Source organism: Hippichthys cyanospilos, chromosome 9 (genome assembly GCF_059441005.1).
Source record: "Hippichthys cyanospilos isolate Australia breed blue-spotted pipefish chromosome 9, RoL_Hcya_1.0, whole genome shotgun sequence".
Classification (NCBI taxonomy): domain Eukaryota; kingdom Metazoa; phylum Chordata; class Actinopteri; order Syngnathiformes; family Syngnathidae; genus Hippichthys; species Hippichthys cyanospilos.
The window spans coordinates 3170920-3184571 of record NC_142377.1 but is presented as its reverse complement, the minus strand read 5'-3'; the positions used below and the strand labels follow the sequence as shown (position 1 = coordinate 3184571).

Here is a 13652-nt window from a genome sequence, read left to right as displayed (position 1 = left end):
CTCCCAGGATCAGCTGGAATAGCCTCCAGCACACCTGTGATCCAAGTGAGAATATGCGGCATAGAGAATGAATGGATAGAAGACTCAGGTAAAAGTAGACCTTACAAAGATTACTTGGCTAAGAGTGAGTTTTGTTCAAAACCTCTCAAGTAAGCTCCTAATTTAGTGAGTAACTTCTGATTCACTTTGAGGTAATGCCCAAAAATATCACTTAAAATGATCAAAGTAAGTCTATATAAACAAAAAATTCATGCAGTTTCTGGCACAGGAAATGGTCTTATGTTAATTTGCTTTTTTCATCTCAACATTCTAGCTATTGCAGAGGAAGCTCATCAAACAGAGATCACTGAAAAACAGGCACTTTAGCACATACCATCATCGCTGCTCTTTTCCATAGCTTGTAGGACAATCTTTTATTGAATGTGTGGCCAGTAATGTTCTGCCTCCTCTGACTCTAAATCACAATCTTTTGTTTTCTCTCATGCTTCAAATTAATTAGTGGAGATTTTCAGTGGGGCCATTGCATTGGCTAACTGTGTAATAGGTGAAATTTGAGTAATTTAACACTATTAAGTTACATTGCGTTCGTATACTGTAAACAACCTGTGGCAGCATCCTATGAAGTAGTCTCACTGAGGAACACCTAGATTAGGCTACAGCAATAAACATAGTTTCATTCGCTAGAAAAAAAATGACCTACTGTTTGTATTGGAGCACATTTTGGTAGACAGGTGCTCACACGCTTAGCAAAAACAGATGCATCTTCAAGTCTACTGTTGTTTAGTGTTTTTCAAACTGTGTTGCGCCTTGCTAGGCATTTCTGGTGCATTTCATTTTATCTGGTGAATTGACAACATTTCAAAGAGCAACCAATCATATTCTGCTCTGTTCAACTTCCTCCTTTGTAAGATTAAGCCAGTGCTTCTCAAATAGTGGGGCGGGCCCCCATGGCGGGGCGTGAGGTGATGCCGGGGGGGCGTGGATGATCCCAGGAAAAAGGCTTTGTTTTTGTCACGTGTAATATAATTGCAATAAAGTAATAATTTTCATCATTTTCTTTTAGTTTCAGGCACTTTGGTGCACTTGCTTCTTTTTTCCGTTTTAGACTAAGCTATAACCCATATAAACACGATAACAATAATTAACAGTTGTTCAAAGTTGATTTATATTGCGTTTTTTTGTTAATGTTAAAAAGGATACATGTGTAGGTATACTTAAACAATTTTCATCAATAATAATCTTATTTATATTCAGTGCATCGACTGGGGGGGGGGTCTCTTTTCTAGAGGGGGGGGGGGGGGGGGCGACGAAATATAGTTGACAAACACTGGATTAAGCAAAAGAAGAAAAGTGCCCAGTGTAACCACTCCAGTTATAGACAGTATCAGCAAAATTTTGACCAACACCACCTGTCATCCCATGCCTAATTACATCCAAGCAACAATCTTCTTGTCCATTCCTCTTGTCATTGCATACAATCTTAGAGAAATGGTCAACTACTTTCAAATAGCTTCAAAACATTGTCGGACCACATTTCATTGTTGGAGCTTCTGTTGTAGTTCAGATGTACAGGGGTTGTTTCATATTTTTTCCGATGTAAACCTCTGTACTGTATACATGTCAACAATAATTATTATTATTTTACAAACTGCACATTGTCTAGTATAGCTATTATATCAGCATACCATTCAGTCTGAATAAAAAATATTTTTGCATTCCAGTTGTGAACATTCGTACTGGAAGTTGATTTGATGATCAAAATACTCAAACAACAGACCAATGCCAATAGTGCAGCAATGTTCCAAATCTTATTCTATCACCATTCATGCTACCAGTATCGCTGCTATAGGGACAAATGAACACACACATATAAACATATACAGTCTTTGAATATGGATCATGCTGATGTGAAGTAAAGCTATTTCCAAAGCTTCATTGCTCAACATTTCATGTTAATGGAAATTAAGTACTCTTGCTGATCAGTTAACTGAGCCAACTGTGGGACTATTTCCTCTTCCATCATAAATAATACTTGCACTTTGTCAAATAAACTGTGTTCGCTTTAAATCCATGAGCCTTTTCCATATGAATAATGATTCCATAAACAATGAGAGATACTTGAAACATTTCTTCTACTTACAGATGATAGCTGCTGCAGAACAAATCTCAGTCTCATTACGAGGCCAGATACTAATAAAAATCAAAATAAAAACTCCCAATCTCCTCTTGTCCTTGCCTCATTTCTTTGGGTATTCACACATCGGGTCCACTTTTTTGTTCACAATGCTGTCTTAGTCTTCTGAACTCGTTTGATACCTGAACTGAACCTGAAACTGTTACATTCATATTATGGGCCCCATAAACCCTCCCTTCATGATTCCTCTCTCCTTTGGGCTGTCTTCCACTACCTTGTTCAAAACAAAACGTCCTCTGTCAAGGTTTGAAATGAAACAAACCCTCCCACCCAGAGATCGTCGGATAGTACAAAAGAGAGGAGAAACAGAAAGCTATACACAAATGTATACAGACATAAAGAATGAAATACAGTATGTGCACCATAAAGATGCAGTTAACAGACAGCGATACTTTGGTAACTAATGTGCGCTGGAAAAAGACAAAGATGCTCTGGGGGTCAGGTATACTGTGGAGTTTGATGGAGTCTTAGTCTGCGTGGTGAATTGTCCTCGATGCAGGCTGAACAAAGAACCTATTGACTTAACAAAAAGGAGCATTCTGTCTTCTCCACAGGCTTAGGCTTTGTGCTGCCCATAACCCTCCACCCCACCCTTTCACATCTCTCACACACACACAAACACACGCACACACATGCACCTGTGCCGGCAAAAAATAAATTAAAAACTCACTGTTTAAAAGATCCATGATTTATAAGCATGTTCATAAATTCAATTAATATATTTAATCTAATAAACTAATTTAATAAATTAAATAAATAAATTTATTTCAGATCTTGTTCAGGAACAGTGTTTGTTGCCCAACAGTCCCCTTAATAAATGCACACAGCTCAATGCTCTGCAGCAGTCAATAAGCCTTATTTTATTTGCTGCTGCTGTAGCTTAAAAACACTACTGTATATTTTTCCCAAGGAAAGAGAATATCATTTTATATAAGTGAATTAGATTAGGAACTTTTTATGTTTTTTTTGATGACGAGAGTTCTTAAGAAGTGCTGTTTTTTTTATCTATATATCATCAACATTTTTAGTGGCAAAATGGCAAATTATTCATGCATTCATTTTCTAAGCCATTTATCCTTGATTGGGTCAGTGATCTAGTGTCAATCCCGATTGACATTGAGAAAAGAGGTGGGTGTGCATCCAGGACAGTTTAATAAAAGTAATGAGTCTCTCATATTGTATTTATAATATGTTCTGTTTTATAAAAATTTCTCATTTGCAATTATTTGTTTTTAGGCCGGATTATGTAGAATGTGACATGAGACCGTGCCATGATGATGGTAGAACTTGTAAACAAGAAACAACGTCTTTCATACACCTCCCATTGGAATCCATTTTTGTTTTCTTCTCATGTATCATTCACTTTAAAATGAATGAGAGCTGCTCTATGTTGACCAATTAACAGGGTGCAATATGTTATGAACTACCATCCACAAGCATGCATGGTGGAAACAGAGTGAGGTGAGCCCACCAACTGCGTGTCTAAATAGGGCTTACCAAGGCATGGGTTTGGAATAGCATTACTTGTAAAAAAGTAAGTACATGGTAATGGGATCAGTATAATTCAACCATGCAGTCACTTTTCTCTCTAGTCAAATGGGAATTAATATTGCCTCAATGGGCCTTTCGTTGGGATCTCCAAATTGATCTATTTTGCTGTTTTTTTTTAAATATATACTTGAATCATTGGGTGATGTGAAGCAAGATCATAACCACAGAATAACAGCGATATAAAGCTGTGATGGACTTTAAGTGTGTTAATAACAACTAGAAAGTGACCCTGGTGGAAGAATGTTACAGAAAGGCCAGGCAGGGAGCAGAGGGATTACAAAGTTTCAGGGGCACTGTACCCCTGCTTGGATAACATTGGACTGCTTGGTAGGGCATAAGGTGATAGAGTCCAATTTCAAACTTCTGTTTGCTGAATGATGATGATTCTGTTGGGCAATAAACTGTGAAAGGGCAACAATAAGAGAAGTACGATGTAGAGTTATCAAAGATGAGAGATTTCTCCCCCCAGAAGTATTACACATTGCCTGAAAAGGAGGAAGGTCAGCGCAGGGATGCCAGAGACAAATGGAGGGAAAGGATAAGGTGATGGCTGGATCAGGACAAGCTCATCTTTTTGAAAACAAAAAACAGTGGAATTCTATCTATCTATCTATCTATCTATCTATCTATCTATCTATCTATCTATCTATCTATCTATCTATCTATCTATCTATCTATCTATCTATCTATCTATCTATCTATCTATCTATCTATCTATCCATCCATCCATCCATCCATCCATCCATCCATCCATCCATCATCCATCCATCCACACACTCACACACTGTAAAACTATTTCTACTATTTATACTATACTATTTTTAATTAATTTATTTTGCTTCTGATTTTGATTTAGCACGTGGTGGATATTGAAAATGGCTGGATGGATCTCTCTCTCTCTCCTCTCTCTTGCTTTCTTTCTTTCTCTCTCTCGCTCTCTCACACATGCACGGATGCACACACATTATCTGTTAAAGCTTGCATATACACAGTAGAATTATCTTTGGGAATTGATGTAATTGAGAGGTAGGAGAAGAGAGTGAAAGCATGAAGCATAGGAAGAACAAACAGACCAAGAAGCGGGAGGAGATGAAAACAAAACTAGAAAAAAAAGTTGGCCTTCGAAATAAATCCAGACATAAAAGAGGAGATGGGGAAAGACAAGAAAAGATAAATGCAGACTAACTAACAAACGTACTAACCATGCTATAATCTTGAAATGGCGTCTCTCTCTCTCTCGCTCTTTCTCTCTCTCTCTCTCACACACACACTCACACACACAAATATACATGCACAGACAAGTGTATGTTCAAGTGAATGTGTGTAGCCTCTTTCAGCACTTTAAGCCCACTAACTTGATAAGACCGTAACACAAATTGTTCCAAATATCAAAAAAAGAAATTATAACTACTCAAACTGGTTAAAAACAAGCAAAACTAGTTGGTGGATAGTTGCGATACTTTTAGTATACAGCTGTACTTCTACTTACAAAATTAATTCGTTCCGGAAGTAATTTTATAAAGTGAATCTTTCTTAAGTACTAGTAGAGCTGCTTTTTACATGTGAATAGCCTAATGCGTTCCAAGCCCCCCCAATTTCTCTCAAACCGTTTAAGTAAATATTATTAAATTATAAAAATGCATCAAAAACGGTAGTAAATACTTATTAGAATTACATCAGTGCGTAATCATCAAAATACATCATGTAAATATATCACATAAAACACTCTTAAACCCTTTAAATTAACCATGGGAATTTTTTCGCCACAAGAGTTGTTTGTGAGTAGGGGTGCCACTTGCTAATCTGCTTACATGGACACGTGGGGTTGTGTTCACAATTGATTTATGTTTATTGGAGTTCTCCTACTACTGAAGAGTTTAGGTTTCCACTGTTTCCAAATTTAATATTCGTAATTGTGCTTTGAGAATGTAATCTGGAGGAGCGACGCAAACAGTGTGGGAGAGCAATGTGAGTGGGTCCCAGGTCCTTCATAATTGATCAGAGAAGATACTCTCCAAATCTGGGGGAGCTCCACAAAGTGCCAATAAATAGCATTGAGCATGACAGTGACATATTCCTGATATGCTTGTTGTGAATTCACAAGAGTTCTTACAGCTGTGTGCTGCCTTGTTTATTGTTGCAGGGACCGCACTTCAAACTTAGGCTCTGTCAGGCTGCTGCCAACAACATTGCTGACTCAGCCCACGTCCGGAGCTAATCATTTGGGACCACAAGGCAAACACCTTGGTACACAGCCACAACTTATTAGTGTAGGTAATAAAATAATAAATACGTATATGATATAATATGATATTGTATTATATTAGAGTGGTTAGTACATCCGCCACTGTCTTACAGGGTCACTCTAGCCGTTCTGTGTGGACTTTGCATGTTCTCCCCTTGCCCACAAGAGTCTTCTCCCGGTACTCCGGTTTCTTCCCCACTCATTCGAAAAACATGCACGGTAGGTATATTGGACACTCTAAATTGTACTTCGGTGTGTTTTTGAGTGTGAATGGTTGTTTGTCTTTGTGTGCAATTGTCTGCAAACCAGTTCAGGGTGTACTGTGGAAAGGCTCCAGCACTCCCGTGGCCCTTTTGAGGATGAGTGGGGAGAATGGATGAATGGATAGGACATCTCAGTGGCAGACTAGTTAGTACGTCTTTCTTAAAGTACATAGATCACAAGTTTGCTTCAACCGTGTGGAATTTGCATGTTCTCCCTGTGCCTGCATGGGGTTTCTTCAAGTACAGTGGTCCCCCAGGTTACGGCATCCCATCTTTATGACATTTTCCCCGCTTTACGGCATCAACAGCTGTCATGACCTGTGGGGTAGGCTGAGTTTATGTTGTTTTGCCTCCCTCTTCAGACGTTTTTATGTAATTGCTCTTATTTTGTGGTCGCGTCAAATTGCCTGCAGTGTAGCGTGCCACTAAGATGCTGGTCTGCTTTTGGTTTTATGTTATTTAATTGTATACATGTATATTATACATAAGTAGCACTTACTATAGTATTTTGATACCATTTTTTTATTACGTATATACAAATTTAATGTTTTCACCTGGGGTTTTATATGCATTAGCTAATTACCATAGGTTTCTATTGCTCGCCATTTGATGATTTTGCCCTAACTGATTACTTTCGTCTAGCGGGGGTCCACTGTACTCTGTTTTCCTCCCACATTTCCAATTCATGCAGTGTAGTTTAAATGGCCATCATTCAAGCCACCCTGTTGTGGAGAAGTGGTGAAAAAACTCACATGATATAATAAGATATCATATCATACCATATATTTTATTATTAAATAATCATTATATTATACCATATATCATAATAAATAGGCTATACCTTATTAAGCATTTTTATATACTAAGCATTAAGGTTGCAGTGTTCCATGTACTGCCTAAAAAGTGAAGTCAGTATTCACTAGATTTAACCACTACATAGCTTACTACTAGGCAGTGGTGGACCGTCAGAGCCAGCAAAGCCTTATCTGCTGGCCTAACGTAACCTGATTTCATTATCATAATTATACTAAAAGTCAATTTGATTTTTATCCAATCAGAATTCAGCTAACTTGTGTCAGCAGGCTGTATGAATCTGCGCGAGGCCTTCACAATCAACAGCTGCGGGCTTCCGTGCACTGTGAGAGAACAGGCAACAGACACATTGAGTTAATAGACAGTTGCAATAGCCAATCAGATCACAAGGTGGCGACAGTGAGGCTAGCTAGAAAGCCTCACAATTAACGTGCTTGTATGCGGAGTTCAGTTGAGGTCCCTGGAGTTGCCACGTTCGACACTGGAGTTTGTAAGACGAATAAAAGTAACATTGTTGAGTCATATGTATCGGCCCACTCATTGGTCTTAGCTTCTGTGTGGATGAAGTCCTTCAATGCAGCCTCCTTGGCTACACTACAGTTCTTTCTCTCCACAACATACTCAATTAATAATAAATAAATAATATTATGTTCTTATATCAAACTGCGATTTGTAATTTGGTGTGCAATCTTGTTAAAGCTTGTCTGCTTTGATTTAAATAATTTTAAATTCCTTTTTTTTTAAGTTTTGACTGTATCACGCATAGTGATAAGTTTCAATTGCTGATGCTAATTTATAAATGTTTAAATGCTCTGTAAAATAGCCTGTGTTGGTTACGATTAGGGCGATACAACACCCAGGAATGTGTATGTCTGCTTCTGAGGGATATTTGTTCGAGTCGGACATCACTGAAGGCGTAAATGTGAAACGCACGGACAGCCACTGCTACCAGGCAAAGACTATAGGCAAATACATGGAAACTGCTTTTAATGTTACAATTGCAGCATTTTGTATCTTTGCCCTTTGGACTGACCTGTGTGTTTTGTGACAGAGTCAACCTTCATGACATGTTGATATCTTTTTCAAGGAGTCTCCATGAACACACCTAACATGCCAATCTAGTTTTGCAAAATGAAAACGGCAAAAGTAAATGAAATTTAGAAAAGCAGAGAGAAGCATTTAACAAGTAATTGTAGACCCTTATATTATTAACAAAAGTTTTTAAAATTCTTGAAAAAAAATCTTATTTACATACACATATGTATGTAGACATACTTATATACAGATTTTATATACCTTATGAATAAATTTTATTGAGTACAAGCTCATAAGTGAAATCTCAAGTAAAACCAACATGGTTTCAGAATCGATATGTGTCACTTCGACGGCAGTAATGGAAATTGTGGAGGAAATTGTGACTAGTATAGATTTAAAAAAACATTCACAGTTGGAATTTCAATAGATTTAAAGAAAACTTTTGATACAATAATTTACACTGTATGAATTGAAAAAGTAGCAAATGTATTAAATAAGACAATTAGCATAAATGGATAAAATGTCACTGTACCTAAATTATCGAAACCAGTACGTGTTCTGCCCACAGTAATATTTGTTCAGAAATGTTGTAGTTCTTTTGTTCTGTTCACAAGATAGTGATGACATTGTTGAGCCTCCAAACATACGTTTGTTCTATGTAGGTAGCTTCCGTTTCTCACTTTATTTTGAATGCGCAAACAGGATATCGTGTGTGTGAGACGGTAGTGTATAGGCCGTGCTTAGGCTGGACATCGCGTTTTTCTCAGTACTTTCTTGCCCCTCCGAACCCTGTGGGTGTAACTATTTGTTTTACAGTGTTCTAAACATTGATTTTGTTGTATGTATAGGACTGTTGATGGACTAATTAGCATATTAAAAGATAGCGAACGTGTTTGTTTAGCATCGCTAATCGCTAGCTAATGTTAGCAACGAATGTTGATGAAGTTCAGTCACCCAAATTGCAATAAAAGGAGCAAGATGCTCAGCGACCTGACTTATGAGACTATGGCGTTTGGCTTGCTGTTGAACAATCCAACAGGTGGTGATAACAGTATTTGTTTAATAATGAAAAATCAGACCAGTTGAAGATAACACTCAAGGCTCTGGGATTGGTCCTATATTTGTATTATATTTTCATAACATTTTCAGTGGATCAGCACAGTGGAAGAGTGGTTAGCATAGCACAATAAATGAAAGGATGGATGATCATTTCCAGTGTCTTGAAAAATCTTCTGACATTATTTGGTGATGATACAACTTTATAAATGCGATGGAGAGAATCTTGATCGTTTTCTGACAACTGTCGAAAAAGAATTAACTTGATAGAAGGAGATCAGATTTTGTATTTCCTAGTTCTTTGGAACATGTATACTGTACTCTGTTGAATTATGATGTATATTGAAAATTTTCAACTTTCAATATTCATTTTATTTTTCTCATTCATTTCCTTTAGTAATGTATTTATATGTTCGATAAAATAAATCAAATCAAATCAGCCATGAGAATGGCACCTTTGTCTCAGTCCAGCTCAGAACAATTAGGATCTTATTTATTGGGAGATTCTGCCCAACATTCTGGAGCTACAGGAGCTACTAGTTGATTACAGCTCTTGACATTTAAAGGTTGTGACTCTAACCCTAGCTCAAATTCCTCTGCGTCTGCTATGTCTGGTCCAGTAATAAGTTTTCTCATTATCATCCTGCTTGGCTTCGCCTGCTTCTCGTTCACTCTCCTCCTTGGTCAAATATCACTTTGGACATTGTCACTGGTCTTCCTCTGTCCCATTGCAATTCTGCAATGTAGTGGACAGGCCATTTAAAATAGCTCACCGTCACTCTAAATCTTCTCATCATGCACATCTTTCAGATTCACTCCAACCTTGTCTCAGACAGGGACTATAGGTAATCTTCCAGATTTGGAGGATATTTTGACAAGCACCCAGTTTATCGTCTTGTTTTTACCACCAATATAAGGAGCAGATAAATCAAACAAATAATTGAAAGTGTCTTTTGGCTTTGTTGGTAATGAACACTTTCTTCCAGGATTTTGTCATGTATTACCCAATGTGTGGCAACAACACATCTAGACACACAAAATAAATACCCATAGCATATATTTTGATTTTGAAGTAACATACACGTCTTTTCAATTACAAGTATGATTGCTGAATAAATTAAGCTTATCAGTCAAGGTTTACTGTATGGCATCTTTATTGTTTTTTTTGTTTGTTTTTTGCTGTATTTTGCACTCTAAGGTGCATCTAAAAGCCTTAAAATATTCTTAAAAGCTGACATTGCACCTTATAATTCTAGGTGCCTTATACAGCGGATACACTGTGAGACCGTGAGTGTACCGGAGCCTTTCGCAGCTCTCTTTTGGCAGGAAGCGGGGTACACACCGAATTTGTTACCAGTCAATCGCTGGGCACATAGAGACAAACAACTATTCACACTCACAAACATACCTAAGGACAATGGGGCACATGTGGGTGGAAACTAGAATACCTGAGGAGACTTATGCTGGCACACAGAGAACATAGAAACACCACCTATGACTGCTGGAGACGGGAGCAAATCCTTGACCCTGCACTTAGAGGCGGACATGCTAACCACTCTTCCACAGTAGCCAGTACATGATATGGCCCAGAGCAGTCACGCAGTACAACTGAAGAGCGAGGCTTCGGACATCATAATTTCTGGTCCCTCGACAAAACGAATCAAGCCTCGATACATGCTTTGCGGAAACACTCACACCACGGCTTGACACTGCACATCTCGTAACATCACTAATAGAAACAGTTCAAGCATGGGTAAGAGAGATATTTTCAAAAGTATTCTTATGCTGCGTTCAGTGGAACGTGGAAAACCGTTTTGCTGTGCTTGCAAGGCTTTCGGTCACCAGGTGTTAACTGCCAGCATTTGGGTTCTTCACATATTCACATGAGGGGCAGGTGGTGGTGTTGTGCAATTTAGAGTTGATCTGGAAAGGAGAGCACCAATAAGAAATTTCACTTCTTTTCTGGGATGTATGCCATTTTTTTCTCTTACAGCACCAGTTTTTTTTTTTCTTTTTGCATTCCGTGCCCCTCGCTTTGTGGCAAAACTCGTCTGACGGAAAGAAAAGTTTCAAAGTTGCAATCAAGTGATCGATACTGTTCTAAATACTGGGCCGTTAATGCTGCACTGCCGCTATCTTGGCACAGTAAATACGACTCAATAGCTGTTAAAAAATAGAAGTAAATACTGCAAATATCAGGTATCCCAAGTTCCTCCTTCATTCTATAAGCCAGGTGAGTGCTCTTGCTTGCTCTGTTTTTGTCTTAAAAGTTCAGCTGGCCATGTTGCACAGCTCTGGGTGTCTGCAAACTGGCCGCCATCTTTAGTTTATAACCCTTTTGTGAAACAGTGAACGTTCACGAAGCTGATTTTGATGCAAAGTGCAACAAAAGTTGACATTTTTGAACTTCTTGTGACCAGGCAAAATAAGTCAAACTTTTTGTCGCTTTCTGCATGAACAATATTGACACCTATTCAGAACATGGCATTTTCTGCCATTGAGGCATTCAGTCGGAACCCCTCATTAGTTGTTGTTGCCGCTGTCACAATTATATGATGTCCAATACTCCAACCTGCTGGACAACACCACCATCGTTGATATAGCAACCCATCAGATAATATGGCCTGATCTGAACAGGACCAAGTCAGATTTGGACACTTGCTTGAAAACAGAGTCCCAAATAGCAATTTTGAGGAGGAATCTGATTGGTATTAGATATGTCTGAACACAGCCAAAATGTGTTAAAACTGGTAAAGCAACCACAGGGACTCCATGTGACATGGCTTGTGTCGACTGATTTTACTGAACGTGAAAAACCGTCCCAAATTCTGAATGAGGCATTTCAATTGGATGTCTAAATGCTACCTCAGTGATGGGTATCATTATGGTACGATAATAGACATTTCAATTGGATGTGTGGATAGTACCTCAGTGGTGGGTACCAATATGGTAGTATAACATACTTTTTTATTGACTTTAATTTTGGGGTAGCTGAAGAATAAAGTTTGGGAACAATAAAAATCATTTTCCCCACACAGCACTTAAACAAATATATTGACAATGTTTCACTAATGTAATGTCATAGTAATTCCATGTACCCCACAATGGCTGTTTAATTAATCACAAACCTATTTTTATTGCCGTTTTTATAAAAGTGTTGCAGCTTGTGGTTGTAAAGGAAAGGTGGTGAGACAGCTTGAGTTGAGCTTTGGGTCCTGATTTACAATTAGATCTATTTCTGTTCTCTCTTAAACCCTGCTGGGAAATATTTAAATCCGCTATGGAATGTGTGTATGTATGCGGGTGAAAGAGCGAAAGAGAAAAGGGATCAAGCAAAAGAAAAACATTTGACATCATACAGAGTTGGTTGAATAATCGCAGCACTTACACTTGCATTCCCGAAGCTGTTCTAGCTTTATGGTTTGTGGTGACATAAATAAGTTAAAGCGTTAAAGAAAACCCTAAAAAAGGAAATTCAACTTTTAGCACAGAAAATCCATGCAGTCTAAGTTTGAAATAGCTTGGAATTAAGTGTTATTGTTCGTAATTCTTAAGCAGGGCACGTATCAACCAAGCCAAGCACACCCTCCGGCTATACGTGCACATACACACACACACACACACACACGCGCACACACACACTGGACACAGCGCAATTTTGTCGCATCTAATTCAAAAGCCAGATAAAAAGCTAATTTCAACTCCTTTGATCTCTGTTGATGAAAACAACATACAAGTATTGAACATGCCCAAGGAATGGAATTTTGTTAAAGAAAAAAATAACTGCTCATACTGTGTTTTTATATTAATATATTATATTGTAACATGCACGCTTGAAGTCAAACTTCGATACAGATGGAAAGCAAAATGGTGAAAAGTTGAACAAAAAGGCAAAACACTTACCTTGAAAGCGAGCATGGCACTCTGCTAGATGGACGAATTCAAAACGAGCGGCTGCAGACCCTGTCCTCACACAGACCCATGCACAAACGGCAGTGAAGCACATGTTTGTGTAAGGACAATGAGATTGGACTGGAAGGAGGTAAGCAGCTGGAGTAGGAGGAAAGCAGAGGAGAAGGACAGGGAGGAGGGGAGCATGGTTGGGCGGGAAGGTGAAGAGAATGAGAGAGAATAATGAGGCACAGGAGTGGCACAACAAAAAGTAAGAGGACAAAAGACGGAGACAGCATCCCTTTAAGGATGCATGTGTGTGCGTTAAGACCCTTCTGTCCCGACACCTACTGTACTACCAGAAAGAACATCTTCAAAAGTGCTTCATAGGTTTCTCTATTCACTCACCTTTTCTTGTTACACACTCTCGTATTATCACACATCACATGTCCTCTGGTACTCCCTAACCTCTCTTTCTCTTTCTTCCCCAGTCATTTTTTCTGGAGAAATAGCTCCATCACTATTTTTTTTCAAAGATCTATCAGTACACAGATACCATGTTTTGAAGTTATAAACGATGTGCAATGAATTACTTTGAGCAGAT

The 13652-nt window shown here is 38.3% G+C and overlaps 1 long non-coding RNA gene across 2 annotated transcripts in view; it reads right to left on the bottom strand.

Moving 5' to 3' along the window:
- Positions 1 to 13170, bottom strand: part of LOC148417711 (uncharacterized) — a 35904-nt gene extending 22734 nt beyond the window's left edge. The window contains exon 1 of one of the 2 annotated variants that reach the window (XR_015866685.1): positions 13061 to 13170. This is a non-coding gene — a long non-coding RNA (uncharacterized LOC148417711). The remainder of the gene's footprint in view (positions 1 to 13060) is intronic. The other variant, XR_015866686.1, reaches the window with a different exon arrangement.
- Between the last annotated feature and the right edge of the window lie 482 nt (positions 13171 to 13652).